This window comes from Xiphophorus maculatus, chromosome 9 (assembly GCF_002775205.1).
Source record: "Xiphophorus maculatus strain JP 163 A chromosome 9, X_maculatus-5.0-male, whole genome shotgun sequence".
Lineage (NCBI taxonomy): Eukaryota > Metazoa > Chordata > Actinopteri > Cyprinodontiformes > Poeciliidae > Xiphophorus > Xiphophorus maculatus.
Window position 1 is genome coordinate 7652818 of NC_036451.1, and position 6000 is coordinate 7658817.

Consider the following 6000-nt stretch of genomic DNA (forward strand, 5'->3'; position numbering starts at 1 on the left):
AAAAAAGTTTAAAGTGTTTTAATAGAAGAAAATGTGGTGCACACATCAGTCTTGAACTTATGCAAACACTTCCAGACATTTGTTTATATTCTTTAGCTTTACAAAGTCATAATCACATTGTTTAGATTATAGAATGATCCTATTGACTGTAATTAAATTGAAACATTGATGCAACTTGATTTCTGTTTGTCAGTGTAACAGCATTCTTTTTTGTAAAAGTGATAACTATGTATCATTTTACCTCAAACCACGTTTATATTTAAAATCCAAAAATGCTAACATAGGTTTATTGAGCTCTATACCAAGACTAGGACTTTTGCCAAGAAGGGAGTCAGAACATATTTGGCAATGTAATAATTAACGTAATTATATTCACAGCAACAAGAGTCCTAAAGACAAATCGACTCTTCAATCTCTTTGAATAGTCCCATAGGAAGAATGCTATTCACTTAAAATCTAATAGGTTTAATTACTTATTATATCATTTTGTGATTGACTGTATTGAAACAGATATAATTATCATCTGCTATGAGACATTCATGCTAATACTGTAAGCACGGAGGTTCTTCAGGCATTGTTTGAATGAGTGTCTCAGATATTCCACAAGACAGGCACACATTTGTTGGAATATAAAACTATAAAACTTATGAGGTCTGCAGGAAACACTTCCTCAGGGAAATCAGGAGAACCAAGGTAAATGTTGGACACTGATCAGTTTAATCAGCAATTAAAAGTGGCTTAAAGATTTCCAATCACCACTTGAGACTCTGTCTTAACTATAACAGCAGTGTGCACACTGTTATGTGTTTATGGAAAAACAAAAGCAGTGATGAATATAGTCCATTTGCATTGGAAGGTGAATGAGTACATTTATGTCGTTCAACAAATGAGCTCACAGTGAACCTGCATTACAAATTTATGCAGGCTAATTTGAGTTTTGATGATTATTTCTTGAACAACCATTATGGTAAGTTAATTGTGCATGATGTTGATATAATCAGGCTTTAGTACATTAAGAAATGTTAGGTCAAACATCTGCAAAGTTATGGGACTGAAAAGGCAATTTTAAAAAACGGAGTTTTAAAATTTAAACCTACCTTGGTAAAACCAGCCCCTTGTTCTACGTTTTGCTTCCTACAGAGTGTATGGACCCTTGGCTATTGAGAAATAGTTTCTTGCTAGATGTTTATTACACAAATGCTAATGTTTGGTCATAGCTTATATATCCATCTCGACCGTGAAAGAAGCTATGCTATGAAGCTTACTGAAACGTATGTTCGCCGTAAACAACCACCCCCCACTGTGAAGAGTGACTGCAAACATAACATTTTCCAATGCTGAACTAAAACATGTGTTTATCAACATTCAACAGATGAATAGTCCCTAACAGTAAAGAATCAATTCTAAAAATACAAGTTTTAATTCTTAGTCTGTGATAGTATTCCGTTTACTAATTAGCTTATGTGAACTGCACAGAAATGTACTTTTGTGCAATCCTTTGTGACCACAATGATTAAACATGTATATGTCCTGCTATTAACTGTTGCTTAATCTGAGTTGGACTCTCTGTACTTTTTGAATAGCTATTTAAGGCTCTCTCCTCATACAGAATAAGTTAGAAAAATACATCTGGAAATTATCTAATTTGCTCTTGATACTACAATATTCATGCTATCTAATTTCCTGAGATATTATATATGGTTTGTGATGTATAAAGGCAATATTGGAGCAGTTAATTACTTTGCAAATCTTCACATGCCATTGTAGTTGCAAGACAGACATACAATTTTATGACATGACTACAGTATTTATGTTATCTTTCTTTCCGCTTGTCCAAATATGTTGTTAATCTATATTTGTTTGGTTGTGTAATTGACTGGCTCATCATCCTGGAAGGTAATCGGTATCCAACATCCCATCTGCTATGACTTGTTGTCCATTTTCTACAGACAGTAAACATCTAACAAAGTGTTTCTGCTTCTATCTCCATAAAGAACAACATTCTCAAGAATTATGCCCAATATATAATTTTGTTTTTACATTTGAAACAAAATTCAGGTTCCATTTAGATTTATCTGTTTAACTAAATTTCTGTTAAATATTTTAGTCTTTTAAGAAATAAATAGTCTACTTTCTTACATTTTGGGCAATATGTCGAACTGCATCTGAAACAAATTTCTTGGTGAAGTTAATTTTGTTCACAAAATGCTGTGCACAATAGTGTTGAACATCCCGTTGGGTTAAAACTCATTACTATTCCAGATTTAAAAAAAAAAATCTTTTGATGTAACTGCTGTGAAAAGGGTGTTCCACAAAGAAAACCTTCCGCCATCTTCATTGGAAACGGATGACACCCAGAATAGAATTTCTGGGTGAGGAGAAAATTATAAAATCTTCTCCTCACATATAAATCCCTTAATAACTAAGCACTATTGTGCCTTAAAGACCTCATAGTACCAGTTTATCCCTGTAGAGCTCTTTGTTTTTCTGCTGCAGGCTGACTTGTGGTATCTGGAGTTTCTAAAAGTAGATAGGGATTTAAAGCCTTGAGCAATCAGCCTCCATTCCTGTGTAACTACTTCCCGGTTGGAATTGGGGTGACACTAATTTCTAATTAGCCTTCAAACTTATGTCCTCCAATGTGGAAGAAAATTACATCATGTTCAACATTTGTTTTTATTCTGTTGTGATAAAGGAAAATGAACCCTTGCCTTTTAAAGTATCCACATATTGACAAAACTATTCATACTTTGTATAATCTCACTATTTACACAGTTGTGTTGTTGCTGGTGACATGTTTTAGCCTCATATGAGCGAAGACAGCTCAGTTCTCTTACTTCTGTTTGGTGATTGTTCCTGAACAAGGGGCAAGCAATTAAACTCCTTGTTGGAGTGAGGTTATCGCTCTGTGTCTGAAAGAAGCACAAGAGATAAAGACCAGCTGAGAGTCAACATAAACAAGACATGCCACAGGATGTTTGTTGCCCTTTAGGAGGCAGCTATCGGCACATGGAAGGGATCAGGAGAGACTAACCCAGTCCTACATCTGTATGAACAATACAGATTAACCTGAACCACACCCAGAGGTGATTAAGGAGGCTCTGGAGGACTGTGCTGCTGTTTTAGGGAACGACTGCTCTGGTAGAAGGCAAACAAAAGGGCAACACATTTAAATGTGGAAATAATGAAGAGTGAGCTTATGGCCCTTTTGTTACTGCTCCTGTGATTGTGTGAAGATGTCATGCAACACCCCAGCAGATACCCTCATCAGTTATCTAACGTGCAGAGTAGGACAATTTAGATCCAATCTCCCAGGCATGGCTTTGACTTATTCTTCTCTCGGCTGGGAGAGTTTTTTTTTTCTGCTAGGAGAAATGACTGCATTTCAGCTAGTTACTTGAAGCTGGGTGAACTAAGAAACAGATCTTTCATGTATTTCCCTCTAGGGAATGATTTTCTGTATTTTTATTTGTATTACTAGTTTATTTTCAATTTTGATGTGAGAGACAAAACATTTGTGTAATTGTTGATCAGAATTCTCTTTTTCTGAAATAATGTCAACTAATTTAAAAACAGAAAAAAAACATTTATGAAGGTATTGTTACTTGAAGATTAGGTACAGAAAAAAACATTACACAGTTTTCAAGCTGCAGGATGGCAAGTGTTAGCCTATAATTGATAATCTCATGTGTTGAAGATTTGTTGAGCCAAATCACAAAACTGGAGCATTTAAAGTTTTCCACAATTGCTGTTTGTGTCTCAGTAGTCTGTCTCATTACTGCATCAATACCCAGTTCTCTTTGTTTTTGAAACATAACATTTGTTTTTCAAAAATCATCATCCATTTACCACAAAAAGATGACTTTATTTTTTTAGAGATTATTAAAGTCTTGTTTAAATCAATGGAATGTTTACCTTGCATTTCATAAAGCTTTTCACAAAAAAACAAAACAAAACAAAACAAAAAAACATACAGTACAGACCAAAGGTTTGGACACACCTTTTAATTCAATGAGTTTCCTTTATTTTCATGACTATTGACATTGTAGATTCACACTGAAGGCATCAAAACTATGAATAACACATGTGGAAATATGCACTAAACAAAAAAGTGTAAAACAACTGAAAATGCCCCTTATATTCTAGTTTCTTCAAAGTAGCAACCTTTTGCTGTGATTACTGCTTTGCACACACTCTGCATTTTCTTGACGAGCTTCAAGAGGTAGTCACCTGAAATGGTTTTCACTTCATAGGTGTACCCTGTCAGGTTAATAAGTGGGATTTCTTGCCTTATAAATAGTCATGAAAATAAAGAAAACCCATTGAATTAGAAGGTGTGTCCAAACTTTTGGTCTGTACTGTATGTCATATAGTAAAAGGCAGGGCTTGTTTGTATTCATTTTGGAGGCTTTACACTTTTTCCAAATTAGTGTGGAATTGGTTGCACCTACTGGACGAGAAAAGGTGAGGTAGAGGGTACATTTGTAACAAGCAGTGGGATGGAAAATTATGCCAAGGGATTTGCACAATCTGTGCCATTGTTGCTCTCGCTTACACCAGTTGTCCTTGATGCGTCAAGCACTAAGTTTTAGGTATTCGCAACTGCTACACTCACATTTATTTATATATATATATATATATATATATATATATATATATATATATATATTCTCTCTTATTATATGTATTCTGTCAGATAAAGCTAAGTCAAAGCAAAATTTCCTCATCTGCAAATGTGTGACTTCACTCCATGGATTAGCTAGCAAGAGAAAAGGCCATTTTAATCTAGTGAATCAGAATAGTGATTTTCTGATTGTAATACAGCTAGCATAAACAAGATCAGCAACAAGAAATAACAAAGACACTTTGCAAGATCGTGAGTATTGTTCACCTCAAGTGTTCTAGTATTTTGTTCAAGTTTTTTGCAACCTTACAATACTGTTGAGATTTATTTTCTCAAGAAAGTGAAACACATAACAGAACTGTCTTAATTATTTGTGGATTTTACAAGGAGAGACTACTCAAATTTTGGGCTTATAACTCATGTGATAGCCAATAGAAGCTGCTGTAAAGTTGTTGGCTTCCCACCCAAGTTTGCAGCACTTGGGTGACACAAATTTCTCATTCCATCACATTCCAAAGTGCTCTTTTGGGAAGTTATCTGGTGACTCTACAATACATTGGAGTGCATTTTTTTTTTCATTAAGCATGAACTCTTAGATGATGATGTGCCATGTTATCCTGCTGGAGATATATGATTGCATTGTATTCTTGGTCAGAAAAGATACTGAAGTTTGTTATGGCATTTAACAGATACTCAAGTTGTAGTAAGGAGCCCAAAGTGTGTGAAGAAAATATCCAACTTGCCATTTCACCACTGCTATCCGGCAACAATGATACAAGGTGACACGGATCCATTTCTAGTTTGTTTACAAAAATCCAACCCTATCATCTGAAAGTCTGATTGACAGGAGTGGCCACCAATTAATGGATATTTGAGATATACCTTTGCCTTTCTATCATCTTAAACCCGAACCCCTTTGCCTCTGACTCTCGACAACAGAGACATTCAGGCCCATGCAGCTGCTACTCTCTCAATATTTTCTAGTTTTTTGATCAATTTTCTGTAAAGCACAAAGATATTTTTTAAATCAAAATTTTAGTAGATCTGCAGTTTCTAAAATCCTTAGACCTGCCTGGCAAAACCAACCATGTCAAGTTTAAAGTCAGATAAATCTACTTTATTTTCCTTTCTATTGTTCAGTTAGTAAGTTTTCTTTGCCACAATTAGGTGCCTAAATGCACTTGGTTTAGCATCTGTAAATTGTTGTAACTATGCTATATGTGTCAGAAAGGAATTGAGCAGGTTCCAAATAAAGTAGTTGATAAGGATATACATCAAGCTAGTTTTGTCAAAGTATGGGTCACAAAGTCATTGTAAGTCTTAAGTGTTTTTTCATTGTCCTTTGAACTAAAGACATCCACAGTGACTACATCCTA